This window comes from Genypterus blacodes, unplaced genomic scaffold, assembly GCF_046128005.1.
Source record: "Genypterus blacodes isolate CSIRO-AG114 ecotype Tasmania unplaced genomic scaffold, CSIRO-AGI_Gbla_v1 ptg000055l_1, whole genome shotgun sequence".
NCBI lineage: Eukaryota > Metazoa > Chordata > Actinopteri > Ophidiiformes > Ophidiidae > Genypterus > Genypterus blacodes.
In genome coordinates, this window is record NW_027466867.1 from 4,050,570 (window position 1) to 4,070,353 (window position 19,784).

Consider the following 19,784-nt stretch of genomic DNA (forward strand, 5'->3'; position numbering starts at 1 on the left):
CAGCGTGTGCAAATATCCATCACAGCGCGGCACAACATCACACACGTGGTTATTATTTCAGCCATAACACACACACACACACACAGAGATTATAAAGCTTATTTCTATCATCCCTCTGCATGACGCATCGTAGTTCAGAATTAGGCTGTGGGCCGCTCTGCCCACTAACCCGCTGGGCATTTGCTCTGGCTGCTCTGTTGATCTATCGCGTGTTGCGGGAAGAATAACTTAGCGAGCCTCCTGTTGTGCCCCGCCGTCCGGTTCAATCTGTGTTTTGTTTACGGCCGTCGATCGATAAATCTGGGGCTCTTGACGGGCCGGGCTGGGGGAGATGATGAGAGAGCTCAGCCCGGGCGCCCAACACACATCTGCAGCGCCCCAGAGGCCAACGGTGACTTTGTCAGGGCCGAAACTTTGGAAGATTTTGAGCTCTGAGATCATTGATATATGAGACATCATCTCTCTTTCTCTCTCCCTCCCTCTCTCTCTCTCTCTCTATAGAGGGCGTGTCCGGTGCGTGTCGACGTGTTAATTGCTCTTCTCCCGTTTCTTCACAAGCGTCCCAAGAGTCTGCCGCATACCAAAGTAGGCCTTAGAACCCAAGCTCACTCCGTCCTTCTCTTGGCTTATAAAAGATACTGGAATACATCTTTTATTAATTCCATGGATTCCCAGAGTGGAATGCTCTAAAGGTTATCTATTCCAAGATGCAAATATAACAATAGAATATAGAACGGAGCGTCCCAGAGCGGTGTGCATGTCCCAGGCACTCATTGTCCTGGTGTTTTTAGTCACTTATAGAGTTTATTCAGAAGCCAGACGTGAGATAGTAACACGTTTGATACACAGCACGGCACAAAGGCTGCACCCTGTTGTTGTGTAAGGTCAGCAGTTTCGAGGGAACCCGCTCAGAGAATTGATTTTGTACCGCGGCAGAGGAGCCAAGGTCATGCAACAGCCAGCAGGCCCGTATAGTGCATGTAGAATGTGTGTTACACCTCCCGAAACATGGCTTTACAAATGTTAAATCGGCAAATTTCACACACAGCTTCTGCAGAGCCGACGTCAGTAAAAGTATACAAGAGCGTCGTCGCCTCATTCGTCACACGTTGTTGACAGAGCAAAGCGCCAGTCACAACACTGGCACAGCAGCTTTGGACTTAAAGCTGCTGCTCTGCGAGTGCCACACCCCTCTGACATCACTTCCTCTTTCTGTAGCTGTGGAATGAAAGTAGATCCTCATTTAGATACAAACTGTATGTTCTGGAAGTGACAAGAGCGTCTGATTAAACACGTTAGGCAGCAGCGATGTCATCTATCTCCGTCTCTTTCATCTAAACAGAATGGAACGGGACGCGTCTCTAACCTGTCCATCAGCAAATATCAGCCCAAGAAACACCTCCTCAAACCTTTCAAGCCTTACAGGATTACCTCCGCTTCTTTATCCCGGCTTGGCCACATCAAGGAGCAACTCATCTTCAGACATGTTTGGCCTTGAGCAACACGAGCTGTCAGGTTCCTCTGGGTTCCCTTTCCATCACGCTGACGGGAAGATATCCAACAGAACAAGCACCACTCGGCCCTCTTCAGATGGGAGATTGTTGATAAGTAATCGGCGCGTTTGCTGTATTTGATCATTTCCTGACCAACTGAATCTGTCGCAACAAGACACACACACACGCGTGGATTGTCCGCTAGTTAACTCAGTACCGAGTTATCATGACTCGGTGTCTTAGACGTCGCTTTCCGAGTCTTTTCCAAAAAGTAGAGGCTGTATAAATCCTCCAGGCACTCTGAGTCATGCTGTCATACTGCTGGGTGGCTCCAGATACCTTTGGTGTAAATGTGCTAATGAATGGCAGCTGCAGTGGGATCGTGATTCATCGCCTCGACGCTTTGAAATCATTTTCTGCGTGTTTGTTATGCAGAGAGCTGCAAGGAAACACTGACTTCATCCATGGAACTGAAACAGTTAAGATCAACAACTACATGTTCCTGAACCACATGACTTCAGCAGGACATGGACATTAGACCATCAACATTGTTTTATGAATTATTATTATTATTATTATCTTTGTGCCCTGTGATCGTCTGGTGTGTAATCAGAGCACATTTCTCGACTCGTCACCTGACAATCATACTTCCTCCTCACTCCTCAGGCGCCTCTGCTCCATTACCGTTAATTACAGATAGATCAAACTTGTGCCGCCACAATTCAAATCCAATTTTAAGAATCTCACATTTCTGCCCGTGACCTTGGGTTAGAGCTAAGTTGCAAAGATGCTTTTTACATAATTGCACTAAGGACGTCTGCACACTCTGTACATCCTCTGCATGCACAACATATGGTTTTACACCCACCCACACACACACGCACACGGGAGATGCATACAGTATCAAGACAATTCCATACAATTCCATTTACAACTGTAGCATTTTCCTTCCATGGCTTCCTTCTAATGTGCTCATTAGTGTTCTTGTGCTGGGCTCCATCCCCCTGGAGACGGTGGTCGGGAAAGAACTGCCTGTGTTTACTGCGGCGCACTTCAAAGAGAGTGGGCCTTACTACGTGAGGGGAGAGTCCTTAGAGAGGCCGCTGATTGCTTACCCATCATGCAACGCTGGCTTTTTGGGAGAGAGAGAGAGAGAGAGAGAGAGAGAGAGAGAGAGGGAGAGAGAGAGAGAGAGAGAGAGAGAGAGAGAGAGAGAGAGAGACGCATTCATTGAAATATACCATGCAGTATGTGCGGGCAACACCCCGGCCTTGACAATACCATCTGTCACCGCGGCTTATAAATAACTGAAACCTGGTCGTCTCCAGCAAAGCAGCGAACACTAAGAGCGCTTTAACCAGAGCAACATGGCCGCTCTACAACCACAATCCTCAGTAATCCCAGAGTCCGCACAAAACTCCTCTCTGTCCGCCTCTCTACCTCCCATTTGGTACGTTCCATGTATAACTCAGTATCTACGGCTAAGTACGGTGTGTCATCATCATCGACACCACGCGGCCTTCGTGCACGCTGAGGGGAAACGATTCCGTCAGTGAATCCTTCGACGTCCAATTGTCACAAAGCATTAAGCACAGGTTCAGCATGTGTAAACCTACAGTGCAGCAGCAACAGGGAGCGTGACCTCTTCGCAATCTGTTTGTTGCATGTCACACACACACACACACACACACACACACATACAAACAAACCCCCGCCCCTACAAACACACGCATTCTGTCTCGCATGAACGCTTCAACTGCAAACCTTGAGAGACCCCCGCGTCCCTGACACGGCGCAAACAAATAGCAGTTGACCCGGGGAACAGCTGGTTAAAGGTGACGGTGAGCTTGGTTAAACAACAGGCAGCCTTGGTCACCATGGCGACCCGGTGATAGACAACACCCAGGGACATACGTCACATTTGCACTCTCCTGTCCTTCACTGCGGCGGCCTTAAAGCTTCACACTGTGAGGTATGGTTTCTCAGTTATCTGAATGCGTTGCATGTGTTTAGACGAGCACAAAGGTTCTCAAGCTGTAATTCGCTCAGGAACCGATTCCGATTCCCGAGGCTTTTGAACCAGATTTAATGGCAGAATGGTGTCAGGAGGTCTAATAGACTAGATTGGGTAGATGAACGCGTGATGGGGCCAAGAGCATCAAAGCTGCTCGTTTTCCGTTGATCCCCTTGTCAGTTGAATCTAAAGCGCTTGCAGTTCATCCTGCAAAACGCCTGCCTAACACACCGTCAGAAGAGACTGGGGGACTTGTGGGAAAAGTCGGAGACATCCAGTTCATTCCATGCGGTAGCGTTTACCTCCGACGGCGCTCAGTTTCTGCAGGAGACCTTTTATTTTCACCTCACCTGGGATCCTCCCGTCGTGTAATCTAACATTTACTTTATGATGCCATTACCCCACTTCACTCTATCGCCCGTCAACATCATCCGCCACCGCCGCCGCCGCCGCCGCTGCTGCTCCACCGGCTTTACCGCCTACAGCAGTGTGCAAGATCAACTGAATTATCCAGAAATGAACACATGACTCATGATTTCCAGTTTATTGGCAGAGCTGCAAACTCTTGACTGTATAGTTTTCTAAAAGTCGCCTTGACTGCTTTTGTATTTACCTCCTCGCCCGTTCATTCTTCTGACTGGGAAATAATGAAGCCCAAACGCCGGGCGAGATGAGACGTTGATTACAACTGTGCAACTTCCCGCTAAAGCACTTTGTGTTATTTACAGGAATAGTCCTGCACAGTGCTACAAAGGTCAGGATGTGTGTGTGTGGCAGAAGGCAGCACTCAGAGGAGTCACAGTCTCACGCTCACGCTCTTCCACCACATTTTGCGACCCTTTCACATTGCATTTCGAACGCTCGTTTGCCGACTCAGGCGCCGCGATTTGATTGGTAATTACACAACGGCTTCAATGCAAAGGGCTGCAATTATGTTCTTGCTTCTGGTCATTAAAAAATCTCTCCAAGCAATGAAGCAAACATGTCATTTTCCATTTCTTAGAGGGTTTTCTGTGTTTAGCATCATCTCTCGCTTCCCTCCTCACATATTCACTCAGTTTTATGTATTTTAACGAGTTATATTTCTTTGGTTCTGGGCTCCATTTTGTGTTCTTGTGGCTCAGCTTGTGTTTGGAGATCAGCTTGTGTTTGTTGTGTTCCGGTAGCTTCCATAACAAAGAGGTGAGGACGGTGTGAGCGCCTGTATTTCGTCTTCAGTGGTGTGCAGTGGACTTAAATGGCAAAAGCTCCATTACTACCGCAGCACAGACACGGACGGTAAAGAGAGAAGAAATTGATTCGGATATTTAAAATGCATTATTAATGAGGACGAGCAGTTTGAGTGCGCGGACATCACGTTTAGCTTTGGACGAGCGAGGAACGGGACGGGAATGGAAGCTAACGGCGGCCGGCGCTTGACTGGTGTTTACAAATATGACAGCGGCCGTTTAAGTAGACGGACATACAGGAAACAGGAAGATCACTTTACATAGGACTCTCTCTCCTTCTCTCTTTCTCTCTCTCTCAAATAGCTTTTCTTAATACGGTGGTTCCTCACGACGCTCCCTATCTTATGACTAACAAACATGTTTGAATTGGAGATGACTCAAAGTAGGAGCTCAGTGCAGTGCAGAGCTGCAGACTGATCAAACAGTAATGGAACCCTCGGTGCGGCCTGGTAGCAGAGGAGGAAATGCTCATTTGCCTCGACGAGACTGTAAACCGAGCAAAGGCAAATGGTTTTGATGGCCAGATGATTGCCTCCTCCTCCTCCTCCTCCTCTCTCTACGCCATAAGCATCAGTCTGACGGTCACACATATGAGAAAAGTGGCAGGATGCGGGAAGATAACAGAATTCCATAGGAGATTTTCATATCGTACCGCTCCCGTTTTATCCGGCCTCTTCCGCCCTGCCATGTTCTTCCCTCACTCTGTCAATCTTGCTTCTCCAGGGAACTCCTAGATGTTTGTGCAACGCAGCGCAAACACACACACACACATACCTCAGCGGCAACGCGAGTAGCGCAGAGAAGCTGAATGATTCACCGCCATAGGAACCGCAGAACGCCTCTCCTGTCAGTGCCGTTGATTAAAATTCCTGGGACCAAGAAAGCAGTGAGTGTGATGTACGACGAGCAGGTGGCGTCGGTTTAATATGCATGAGTGAGCGGCTCCTGCATCTGCAGATTGGCAGTCACTGAGCTTGCCTGTCCACTCCCTTTGGCAACTCTCTTGGCATATGGCGGGACTGGGGGGCATACATAAGCAAAGCTGGGAGGGCGGTCTCACTGCTCGGCCGTACAATTCACTCTTTTGTGAAGATTGGGCTCAGCAGGGGCGGCTGGTAGTCCCACTTTGGCCGCTCTTTTTCTTCCTGGGCCTGATCAGAGGAGCCGGGTGCACCAGAGTCTTTTTTGTTGCATATTTTATTGATTTTATAGCAACAGCAGGAAGCATCAGTAGGGAGGAAGATGCCGTTTGGTGTAGGCTTAAGAGAGAAGGTGTGATTAACCCCCGCCGTGTTCAGAGTGCTGTTTTGATAGATGGGGGAAAACACAAGCTCGGGGAAAGGGAACGGGAGCTTAGCTAAGATTGCTTTGTACCGGATCTGACATATGAAATGTATTTGAGAGGCGGCGGTGTAAGAAGATGTGATCTATAGACAGAGACGCAGACGAAGAACAAACACGTCCAGCACAGACGGCCAGAGGATCGTTAGTCGTTTCTAACTTGGTCCCAACATCTGGAGCATTGATACAGTTGATGAAACTGCAGAAACACATTCAGACAACATGATATATGTTATATTGTGAGGAATAATTCCGTTTGTAGATTAAATTCAAGTCAAACGTACGAGTTTAGGTTTCATTTCCTGCTTTCCAAAGACATAAACACACTTCACTGCACTGATCTGAACCAGGTATGTTGTGAAATGGGTTGATTCATGTCATTTCCATAGAATCTGTGTTAAATAAAGCACCGCTGGATCATTCAGAGGCACAAACCTTAAGCACAGCGTTCTAATTGGATCGCAATCCTGACAACCATTAAGGATCTGTTTAATCCATAGACAAACATACAGCAAACAAGCAGCGGAAAACACGCCAGGGAGCCACAATTAATCCCAAATATAAATCCTACACTAATGTTTCCTCACATGGACAAACCAAAGGCAGATTTCCCCCCGAAACTAAACCGCCGTCCCCTCAGTGCAGCCATGCTTATTGCCGAGGCAGCGTCCTTTACACACACACAGTCGTCTAAACTCAACCTGGCATTGTCGCTGAGAAAATAACACACACAAACGCACTTAATGGAGCAGTGGGAACAGGATTACATGCTTTCCGGCTGCTCAATGGAGGCGACACACGCAGAAACAAGGAGAAGGTTGTGGCTCAGCGTTGTGGTTCAGCGTCCCCCGTGGGAGGAGCCTTTCATCACCGCGACTACAAGGAGAGAGGCTGCAGGTATTTGTCCTCATGGCGGTTTACTGTAAAGGCCAATGGCATGTTTAAACGGAACGCACGCGCAGAATCAATAGGAGCTCGCTCAGTATACATGACGTGTTGCGTAATTGCAGCATCGGGCCCGTTGAGAAAAATGCACACAGAGGCGCTTAGTCTGCTTTAAGACACTTACAAGCCTTATTTAATCGATTTACAATCAAATCATTTAGTACTGTTACTGTTTCAGGTGCATTTGTCCAATAATAAGAGTATTTTGCACTCTGATTTGTGCTGAATCTGAATAAATCTGTTATTTCACAAGCACATATAACACTCATGATATAAGCCGCCTGTTTTAGCCGGGATCCTTCATATTTGCTTATTAAAGAGTTTTTCGATTTCACAGTAAATGTCATTCTGAAATGTATATGTTATATAAGAGGAGGTGCTGGGACTGGCACCGAGTTCTGTCCCCGGCTGTGGATCAGTGAATTCCAGTTTAGCCTCGGCGGCCTTCAGGGAGCGTCTGGCCGTCTGACTCGGGCCAAATCATGAACTGTTTAACACCCGGCCACCTGCTGTTTAGCAGCATGTGTTACTGTCTCTGTGTGTGTGTGTGAGAGAAATATGGCCACAGTAGGTGTGCTTTGACAACACGCGTGACCTCATTTCCTAAGATGATGCACGACGACTGTGGGAACTCTTCCCCCCCCCCCCCCACACACACACAAACACACACACACAATGTCAACAAAGTGTCTGATACCATTTACACTGACATTTCTTTCTGTAATATTATTCAGTAGTTGATGTATTTTTCTTCGTGTGGTCCATTTTCCCCTTTCTTATGTGAGGTAAAAATAAATACATATTGTTTTATAATTGCTTGGCGTCTGCCTCTCTAAAGCTGGGATATCAGTTTATACAAGCATCCACCAGCACCTGAATGATTAATGTAGATGATTTCTGCCGTCACATTGGGCCATTTAAAAGCCCTGTAAAACATATTGCTTCCTGGGAAATATACTTCTTCACTCTCCTCTGTGGCCTCTTTCAGAGGACATTTCAAAATATTGAACCTGATGGACAAAACTGTTGCGGCTGAGTGATGGTTGTGTTTTCCTGAAGGTGGTTCTCTGCGGTGCGAACCTTCCGGAGCAGACATATTAATCAAAGATCTTTCAGTTAGAAGCATTTGGGGGATGAATACAACACAATTCCCTCATTGCTCGGCACAACAATGAAACAACCACCACACCCCCTCCCCCGCTACTTAATATGTCACATTCAGACAAATAGGACGGGAAGTCTAGGAAGGAAAACATTGTGGGTAACGTGCAAATGCTGCTTTTGAACACTAGGTCGAGATGAAAACCAAAACAGAAAACAAATCCCGAGATGAATTACAAGATAGGGATGTTTTGAATAGGCAAACAAACAGGAAGTGTTTAGCGACTCTCTCTAAAATTAGGCTGCTTAAACGAGAAACAATCGACTTAATCGAACCGCATGTCAACATAATGCTGCGTTTGATGATGGAAGGTGAAACATCAGGACAGGGTGATGAGAGCGACGCCACATCTGCTCCAGCGACCTTGAAACCTGAGCTAGTCAACATGAGTCGACAACAAATCCGGAGTAACAGCAGCAAGCATGTCTGTGATCAGTCTGCACATTCATTTAACTGAAGAACCTGTTTTATCTGTAATGTCTTGGCGGCGGCGTGTTCAGTGCGATAACCGAGTGCAAAATTGCCTCCTTTGCCAATATGAAGCAGGGTATCGATTGTTTTGAACGCGTTAACACGGCGCCTGGGGTTCTTCTTTTGATGATTACACCTCTTATCTTTGCCTTAAACAATTCCATTTTCATTTAGGGTTCCAATTGGGAATATTAGGAGCGTTTGCCATGTAAAACAAAACCTCAGCGCAGCGTCGTCGTGCACACTGAATGTACAGCGGCCATTATTTTAAAGGACTCAAAAAATGCTCTCTGTTCAGCACATACAAAAAAAAACACCTTAAACTATTTTGCTATTTGTCCAAACCTTATTAAATCAAAGTTTTAAATCAAATGATGTCATTCTCTGCATGTAGCACAGAGGCCACACCCCTGCAGCTGAATCTCCCTTTGAGCAGCATTTCTCTTTGCACTAAACATGATGAGCCTAAATGTTTAATGAACATGAAAGGTGATTGCGTTTCCATGGTATCAATCTGCCAAGCTGAGACTATAAAAGCAAACGATTCCTGATGGGCGAAGTCGGGATGTCACGGATGGCACACGCCGTCTCCGCTACAGCGATCTCACACAGCATACAGGAGGAAGGAATACGAGGACACTATTCCAGTATACATCCGGAAATGACTGACGGGACCTGAGCGGGCACCGTGACGTGTCAGGGAATTTGTGTGAACAGAACCTTTTCAGCTCGGCGCTCAGACTGGGAATGCAAATCTCGCCATTGACAGATAGGAAGGCAACACGGCTTAAGATATGACAAATTGTGCAGCATTCCGTAATCCAGTTAGAGCAGCACAGAGGCAGGCGTTACCACCCTCTCTGCAACACACACACAGGCTGCTCCCTCGTCTCTCCCTTTGTGTCTCCACACACCCCAAAAAAACGAGCACCACCACGGAACAAAGATCCATCGAGAACCTGAAGCAGCCTGGTCCAAAACCGCTGCTGGTTTCCGACTGGGTACGAATTACAGGGGAAGAGGCTGATAGAGTCAAATAGGAACATCGGAAAACTATACGTCTATTAAAAAATCACTTCCAAGCAGGTCTGTGTGTGTTTTTAGAGCCTGGAGTTGAGAGATGAGATGGTTAAGTAGGACTGAAACCACCAACATGTTTTGGCCGTGTGCCTCCGCGAAGCTCTTACATATCAGCAAACACGTGTGGGAGGCTTTTAGCTCTTCCTCACCCTCTCTGAAGAAGACTTTTTACATATACAGACACAGATGAGCTTGGATTTGAACGGGGCTTCACTCTATTTGAACCAGCGACCTTCTAGGAACGGAAGCGTCGACCTCTAGGACACAAAATAGGGAAAACGTTTGGCTCCAGAGAAAAACATCTACGGTTGCTTTCCTACTTTTGCTCATATTGAGAGAGAGAAAGAAAGAGAGAGAGAGAGAGAGAGAGAGGATGGAATTCAAGACGGCATAAAAAGAAATGATCCCTCGTCTAAGCTTTCCTCCTTAAAAGCCGTTTGCTTATTTTTTATGTTACAATGATGAGCGATTCTTTAAAATATGAGCTCATTCACATTCTCCTGCACAAGCTACAAAGCCTTTATACTGTCAGTAATCAGCACATTCTGAATCTGTGAATAGGTGTTTTTTGCTGCACTACCCAACAGGAACAAATACAAATGTGTTTTTACATGCATTTGGAGTTGATGCATGTGAAACAAAATAATGAAAATGCGATAAACGTCTTGCAAGTATAGTAGGAGGAGGAATCTTTGGCGCTTGGCTGAGCTGTGGGTACAGGCTGTGCCGCACATGAAGGCTGATGGGAACAGATTTGGGGAATAAACAATGACACTCATCACGCATCACTGCAGCCCACTAGCTTCCAGTCGTCGCCCAAAACTCTTGTTAGGCCGCTCGGAGACTGTCTCTGCCGCCGTTTGTTGAGGGGAACAGAAGGCGACGTGCATTTTTGTCTGACAATGTTTTTTCGCTTGAAATTAGCGCTAAGTTGGATGGATACATAACAAACAACGGGCTAACCAGAGCGAAGAGGAGAGCCCGGAGCGGATTTGAAATACCGCCGACGCCTCTGGGTGTGGTACAGAAAGGAGAGACAAAACGGAAGACCGGCGGAGGTCAGAGTGCACTGTACTGCATGACAGGACTCCAGGCTGTACCAGCTGTCAATCTGTTGCGCGCGGGGGAACACTATAGCTCGCAGTTAATTGAGGTTCTATTGTAAAGGAGGGAAAGGAAAGATGGTGATGGTGTAAAATCACAACGCCTGGGAGAGAGGAAACAGGCTCAAACCGCCTGCCTCACGGCTCCAGGTAGAGCGGCGGGCGTATCCGGGCGCTCATTTGTGTCGACGGCGATCAGGCGATGCTGCAGCGGCGGCGGCGGTTCCCCCCCTCCTTCTTCCTCCCTCCCCATCCCCCAGTAGGTAGAGGCGCTGCCAAATTAACAGGTTGCTCTTCACTGCGGCACCCATGTAAACTGTCTGGGACAATCTTTTTTTCCCCGCTTATCTGTCGAGCATAAAATCACAGCTTTTGTCTGGAAAATGTAACGTGACAAAACTAAATACCCACTTTTTGTTCTCTCCGTCTTCCTAACCTCCGTCGATCAGACTGGCGCTTTGGCAGGGTGTGTACCTGCTGTCTCCGCCTGTCAGCCCAGTGCCATTCTGCGCTACACTCTCACTCGCCATAATGTCATCAAAGGCGCCGCCGCAATTAAAATCTCCTGCTAAAAAATGCAAATGTCATGAATTTACTCCCTGCTTAAAAATGTAAGAAATGTTCAGCCGTGTGGAAAAAGTTCATCACATGGCCGAACCTTTACTTGCCCCGTGAGCGCCGAGTGATAAAGGGACCGCGAGGTTGCTCAGCTCTCTGTTTGATGAATGGTTAAACATAAAGGGCTGATACAGCAGGTGGCTGACCAATCGGCACGCGCCCGCTAAAAGCCATTGTGCGCACGTGCGGGCCGCCATCGTCCCCGCCGCAGGAACGCCGAGATGTAATACATGGATGAAAAACATCTGCCAAACAAGGCCGCCACAGATGGCACCGACGCATTAACGACTGAGGTGAGACTGAACTTCTTCTGGGCACAAAGCAAAAGGAAACAGTTGGCGACGTCCGCAGGCACCGGGGGAAGAGAGGGCGGCGAACCAGCAACTGTTTATTGGCCGGCGTGCAGTTTAGCAGGCTATATCCTCGCTGCAAAGCAGATTAAAGACAGTAGCGGGGGAAATTTGACCAGTTAATGAGCGGTTAAGAATGTGTTTGTGTGTGTGTGTGTGTGTGCTGCAGCTCCTCTTTCCTGTGCAGAACGTGACTTTATCGTTCCTTCACCCGTAGTTTTTGAAGTCACGCCATGTGATCCACTTCCTCCTCCGGCTCTAATCGCTTCGTTTACTCGCTTCCACTTAAAATGAACAGAAATCCTAAATGGCTTTTTTACACTTGGAGCCAATAAGAAGCTACAGTGCCGCAGCTATCTGCTACATCATCGTGCATACATACATTAAGCCCTTCTGATGCAACGCTCCTGCTGGGCTTTCAAACGACGTTGTGCGTGTTCACGAGAGCTGCAGCGCATCTATTACAGTAAAGACACAAGGATACAACCCTGTGTGTGTGTATGTTGCTTTAAATGAAGCAGAGCACTGGTGTGTGTGTGTGTGTGTGTATGCACAGAGCAGCCAACACCTCTGCAGCCATCAATTCACAGCGGCGAGGCCCAACTGCAGCCCCCCTCTCTCTCTCTCTCCATCTCCCCCCCTTTCCTTCTCTCCCTCTCTCTCTCTCTCTCTCTCTCTCTCCACCAGAATTAATTTCTCCCCAGAGCTGATAGGCTACGCTCCACTGCAGCCAATCCATATAATTAGGCTGTCAGCAATGTAAACCTGCGGCTCAGACTGGGAGTCCATTTCGATATGAGTAGCCGACATGACAATGGATTCATCAAAACTGTTTTTTCCCCTACATTAATTTGATTGAATCGTCGAATCACTGAGCACAACTGGCTTCTGTTGCTATTTTCCTGCTGTGGTCTCTGGTGTCAGAGCAAAGGGGCACCATCCTCATCCTCGTCCTCTTCTTCTCCTACCCTACAGAATGCTCAATAAGTCCCATCATCCTTTGAGTTTTTATCATGCATCTCATTACTAATGAAACACTTGCAAGTGTTTTAATGGCCGTCTAATATCGGCGAACGCAGGCAGCGAGGTGTCCGCCCAACCTCCCATCCACCATCCAAGCCCCGTTACGTAAGTTATTTCCTCCCCGAGCCAATTATGTGGGGTTTTGACGGCTGATCTCACTCCATATGGCGACAGCTCTGTTAATCGCCACCTCCCTGAGAGCTGCAGCTTGACAGCCCGCGTGTCAAAACCACCATCAAAATGTCGAGGTGTGGAAATGGGGAGGGCGGGAGATGAACTCAATGCGCGCACGCACGAGCGCACACACACACACGCACACGTTTGGGGGTGGGAGGCGGTGCGGCAAGGAGAAAGGAAAAATTAGCCAGAGAAAACAACGTCAATGAGGCATGAAGGAGGCTTCCCTCTCCTGGCTCACTGTTACCACGCCTCAAGGGAGAGGACGGGCAGAGAGAAAATGGCAGCCTGGAGGGGCCCGCGGAGGAGCAGCAGAGAGGATCCTGCATGTTTACTCGGTCTGGTCGGGTTGTTGACTGAAGCAAACACCACGACAAGCAAATGGAGGAGAGTCGCACAGGCTTTTGCTCCTCTGCTCCTGTGCCAGCGTTTGAAGGGACATTACTTTGCTGAACACATTTGCATTCTCTCCTCTCCCCACTTTGGATAGGAACAAAAAAAAGAGGAAAAAGGTTGGGAAGAGGTGTCGGGGGGCGCGTTGCACACAATGCTACCATATCAAGGTTCAAAGCTGTTACAATCACAGCCTCTGGCTCTGCTCATTGACTGATTGCCATTGGGAAACGAGAAAATAGCCTCACATCACACTATCCCCTGTTACACATATTCACTGGTAATAGTAATATGAAAGACAGACAGAGACGTGCGTGTGCAGTAGAATATACTCCAGCCGTCTTCACGCTGAATGCAAAACGAGGTTCAGTCAAAGTCGAACGCACCGACAAGCTGCAGATACGGAGGAAATAAGCGCCAGGCGAGACAAAAATGTGGCAGTTTGCTTTTCAGATTAAGGTCAAACAAATGTAGGAGTAAGAGCAGTTTATGGCATTAGAGTATTATATAAAAATATGATTCTGCGTGAGTTTATACTCCTCATCATGATTACTGTTTGATGAGGAAACCAACAAAAGGACGACAATGGAAGAAGAATCCACTCAAAAGCTACTGAAAACGTTTCTCTTCTCATTTGTGTGGATGTGTGTGTGGATGTGTGTGTGTGTGTATCTATACTAATAAATGCTGCTTTTATGGAGGTGTTTCCAATTATCGATGTTTACATCATCAAACACCAACAAACTATTCAACAAGTTAAAGAAAAGGAAATAACTTGTGACCTGGACTATTTTCCTATTTTCCTAAGCTTGATAGACCCGACTTATCTTAATGCAGACCTACTTTCGGGCTGAGTGTGCAGTGTGAGGCTGCGTTACATAAGGGAGCATAAATATTGGATCAGACGCAACATCAGCAGATACTCAATATTAATGGAATCTGAGGCGAAAATAGGGGACATCCCCACAAAAAGAATGTGTGATGAGTGGACCTTCCAGTCCCAATCACTCAGGCAGATTGGTTCCACTGCAGCTCTTATGAAACCAGTTCATAGCTCATCAATTATTTGGCACCTCGGCGTCTTAGGTGAAAATTGCAAACGGCAGATTCTCAATCTGAATTCACATTTTTTTTCCCGCTGACAAAACTCTCCCCATATACTTTTTTACATTAATGCCCTTTGAGACTACTTCTTCTTTTTTATTCTAATTCTTTTCTGAATATTTGATGCATCTTCAAAGCACTTTGCACTTGTGCTTTAAAACATTCACCAAGCAACAAAACTGTTATTTTTCGTAAAAAAGGTTCTTATTCATCCAATATTTAATATATCAGAGTCTAAACTGGTAACAATTCCATGAAAAAAACAAAACAAAACACATTTTTTTCACATCATATATATACATAGAGCAGCTCTAAGATACGATCGCACTGAACATTTTATTTATACCTCTCAGCTGCCTGTGGCGTTTTCCATCTGCAGGTTGTTGGAACATGAATAATCATGAAGTTCTCTGTGCTCCTCTGAGCTTTAATGATTTGCCGGGTGAGCCGTGCTGGAAAACACAAGATGCCCCACAGCGGCTCGATGGTGTGAGCTCTGCCAACGCCGTCCGAGCAGAAAGTTCCTGACACTGTTTCGTCACCGTGCACTGAGGGCGCGGCTGAGTCACTAAGGGTCACGTCGGAAGAACTTAGGCTTCTTCACGTCACACACACACACACACACACACGCCTGGAGTCGCTGTGCCTCCCCTGGGCTGAGATCTAAAGTCAAAGTTGGGGTCTGTGTGGTAAAGTTTCAGAGCAAAGGGAGAGGAGAGCAAAAGTGCAGAACTCGCTCAGACAATATAATGTCAATATCGCATTCAGTCATGAGTGACACAAGCTGAATTGACAATTGTACTAGAAGTGCCAATAAAGCACTTAATCACAATCAGAATGGAATCACTTATTAAAGCCGTGCAGCATTTCCACACTGCATTTCCTCTCATGCTTCAGAGCCATTATGAAGTAATTAGAAGAGTGAAGAAATCATGTTTATGGCCAATATTATGTTGGATAAAGAGAATATAATGTTTTTCCATTTCCTGGAACGTGTAGATTTCCATGTTCTACTACAATTAAGGGGATTATTTGATCTGATGTGCAGTAAACACCTTCATCCACATCTACTCTGCGTATACACTGGGGGAATACAGGCTTTTAGTTACTGTCTCTTTAAGCCCTTGCCCCCCCCCCCCCCTTCCCTAAAGCCTGCTGTGCTCTGATTGGCTGGCTATGTGAAACCTGAGCAAGCAGTGTTAGATTTACTGTCTTGAAACACACAATAGATCAACAACAAATACATAATATCCCTTTTTTTGAAGTAGCTGTGGTAACATTTGTTGCAGTCCCGCCACCGTGACGCAGTGAGAGCATCACGATGAAAGGCACCGACCCCTTCAAAGAGGCTGCTGGCAGGAAACAAGAGTGGGATCTGTTTCGCCTACAACACTGCTTGAATTCCCATCACACACACACACACACACACACACTCAGGCGAGCTGATCCGCCCCTCATCAGCCGAGCAGAGGGGTCAAAGATATCGCTACGAACCCGGCGTTTAAAAAGGGAAGTTCACCAGAATTTCAAGCAGGTAATTAGGTGACACAGTTTTGCAACAAGGAGCAAAATTAGCTTCATCCCAGAAAGCGGAGCCGTCATCGATGTCAAAACACCTTGCCTGTAATCTGATCATGTTCACAGTAATAGTAGGGTTATATTTCATAGCGCGCACGCATCAGCTGAACGCACAGGGAAACGCTGGAATCAGCTACAATTAACCGCAAAAGGGCCAACATCTCCATCTGTTACTTTCTTTTAATAAGAGAATGATTTAATTTACGATCTCACTGCAGAAAGAAGCAGATGCAGGCATTTAAATCCTCAGTCAGGGCGGGAATATTGAAGCATCACATGGACGTATGTGCCTTTCAAGGAAAAGAGGGAATATTTATCTGGAAGAAACCATTATTGAAATTATATTCAAAAGAGGCCTGGCTTACATTAATTATACTATTTACCAGCATGCCAAGGATTAAATGCAATTACTAGGCTGTCATCATCTCTCATGTTAATTACCATGTGTGACTTCAAAGTGTTTCTGTTGTGCTATTGGTGTTCGCGGCTGCCCGGCGAGGCACCCGCCAATAAATCAGAGACCTGTCTTGACCAATCACCGTGTCTCATTGTTTATCCGAAAGTGTTCTGGGAAGAAGAAAGTCAGCATTTCCTTCTGCGGGAGTTATTTTTAGACAGCATGGGGCAAAAAAGTGTGCGAGATTAAATTTCCGTCTGAAGCAAAGCGAGGATGTGGGGTTGGGGGGGATATTGATGTATGACAGAGGCATGGGAAGAGAAAATGGAGTGAAAAAAAAGAGATGAGTGAAAGAAGGAAGAGGGAGCGACAGTCACACTCTGTTTGCTTCATCTCAGGGCGTATCATCTGGCTCGCAGAGAGAAAATTACTGTACCAGTCCCCCCCGAGGGCCGGAGTGACTTCCTTAACCACTTTAATAAACTGGGAGAGTGTGATTGCCCAGACGGTGCTGCAGTCAGCATGTTAATTAGACACAGAGCTTTATCAGAGCCGGCCATTCGTGAACCAACCCACCGCTTTACCATCAACGCCTCTATCCGCCTAGTTCCCAAACTCCAGCGTGGAAATCTGAAATTTTAATTTGACTAAATAATTTGTGACTTGGCGTGAAAAAAAGTTTAAAAAAACCCCATAAGAGATAATTGCGTGAAGTCGTCTATTAATTAACTCTTAAACATACAACATTAAATCTGTGTGCTTAATTAATTGCAGTCTGTGAAAGATTCCGAATTTGCAATCCTCCTTCCAAATGAGCCGCTCCGTCTCAATATCCACAGATCGCAATTACAATTGTTTTATTACCTAAACCAGCTTCCTGCTGCCCGCGCTTATCGGGATATGCTTAATCCCCAATTTATCACCTGCCGAATTTAGTATCAAAAACGAACAATCCTTTAATCCTGCCCTGTGTTTATTTACCAATGGCAAGCTGGGAACGCCGGAGCCACGGCGGACCTGCGCGCGTTTGTTCTTCAAACAATTCGGCTATTAGCTGACATCAATCAGACTCGTGTAGGGCGGCTAATTCTGTGGCTCAACCAACTTTCCAAACCTCAACTAATTTTAGTGGAAATTCCAAATTGAAGAGTCCCTGTACAAACTGTAATCCTGTAGACGCGAGCAAACAATCGTTCCCACCTTGGCAGAGAGCGAGACCTCAAAACGCAGAGCTGTTGAGGTCATTGCGTTCGCTTCACTCCTCTCTGGTATCAGATCTAATATCGCTGTACAGTGTGCGTGTAAACAGCTCGCAGCTCCTTCATACTGTAGCTGATATATTCACCCTCTTTTAAGCTTTTGGAATATACAAGCAACCGTGTTTACTCAGCCTGAAGACAGTAGATATAATCATCACCCCCAGACCCAAATTTCCTCTCAAAAATGAAAACTAGGCTGCTAAATTATTCATGTGTTCCGAGCGTGTCACCAAAGTCTGAATTTAGCTGGAGGAAACCACAGAAGAACTTGGAGATACGCAACTGATCCCCTTTGCAGCTCGGTATGTGGTCTATTTAACATTCGCTCGACTCACATATTCATAATGAGGGTGGGAGGGGATTGGAAATGTCCCAGGGGACAATTTGCAATTTGAATATGTGTTAAAGAAGCTGTAATCAGTAATGAATCCCTACAACGATCTGAATTTAGAGATATCAGTCACTTTCTAAACATTTGCAAGGATCTTTTGGTTTATGTAAAGAGAAATGTATGCCTTCACGCTTGTAATATGAATTAAAAGTACTGAGGCTTTAGGCCAGGGGTGGCGAACCTGCGGCTCTTTGCCGGCTGACGTGCGGCTTGGCTTCAGCTCGAGTGCTCACTGATTTTTCCCTTGCTGCATATGCCTATATTTGGCAATACAGACAAACAGCTGTCCAAACTAATGTAATATTTATTAAAATACTGTATATTTCGTCATCATGTGATCTTGAGAGATGTCTCCCAAGTTAGGTTTTGTTGTGGCTCTTTGAGCTGGACTGGTTAGCAACCCCTGCTTTAGGCCCTAAAGAGAAACAGTTTGTACTAATAAAGTGAGTGTGGGAGGTTGTGTGGACAAAAGATGTGAGGAAGCGAGGAAGAGGCTGAGGGAAATGAAAAGGAAAATGAATCGGGCTGAAGAGGGGGAGTGCAGGTAGAGGGGATGGCTGAGCAGCACACGTCTTAATCGATTTCCAGAGGGGTTTGCCCGACTGCCTGCCCTTGAGCCCGATTTCCTTCCGGGCTGTGGGTGAAAATGAAAGATAACGGGTCACAAGCAAAAGACACATTTGTGTGGGGAGGCAAATGAGCGTTTACCACATCTTCATCATCTCCCCTGCTGCTGCATCCTTGAACACTGCCGACCCTCTACTGTATTTTCTCCCAGCTAATACTTATAGATTCAGCTGTAATCAAAAACCACCCTGTAAGCTTTCATCTCTAGAGACTACTGTAGCTAACTACACATGAAGCTACTCCAAAGGGCTAGATTTAACATTTATGCTGTTGTACTCGCATTGCAAATAACCTCAAAAACTCAGAAAACAATGACAGAAAGTAATATGAAAATGTACTGCTGCAGCATATCCCACGATAGTTCCAGTATGATATCAAAAAAGCTTGTTTCTTCTTTGTAAACCAAGAGTACACACTGATATCTATGGCTGAATAGAGAGAGAAATTAAAAGAGGATAACAAAAACAAAGACTCAAACTCATTTCAGTGTCAACAATTAACTCAGTGGTTCCCAAACTTTTTCTGCAGGGCCCCCCCCTTTTGTAGATAAGAATTATTTCAAACAACGTTGGGCAACTCCCCTTTGCTAGCTCTGTATTTTGCCAAGCTACATACAGAGAACATAGAAAGTACAAACATAGTAAGTTACCTGAAAGGCTCGTTTTGAAAACAGCTATGCTACTGTAGAGCTAGCGCAAAAAGCATTCCAGTTAGCAGCAACACTACCTGAAGTTAGCGTAGCTGCCTCCCCCCACGTTGTCCTACCGACTCAGACGACGAGACAAAGTTCAACACACACTCTCCGCTCCATTACGCTACACTGACATTTACATTAAAGGACTTCCAAGTCCTAGCAGGCACTTGGTCTTTCTTCAACTGGAACCAACTTGCGGTAAAATTATTGAGCTTTATGGAGCAGAAGATCAGAAAGTTCACCTATAAATTCCACCGTTTTCTGGGTTTTAGTTCTGCGCACATGAAGCATTATAAATGACTTACGTAACTGCAATGAACATGAATCAGACCTGA

General features: G+C 46.2%; 1 protein-coding gene across 1 annotated transcript in view; it reads right to left on the reverse strand.

Moving 5' to 3' along the window:
- Positions 1–19,784, reverse strand: part of nrg3b (neuregulin 3b) — a 115,908-nt gene that overhangs the window by 60,505 nt on the left and 35,619 nt on the right. The gene's annotated exons all lie outside the window — the stretch shown is intronic.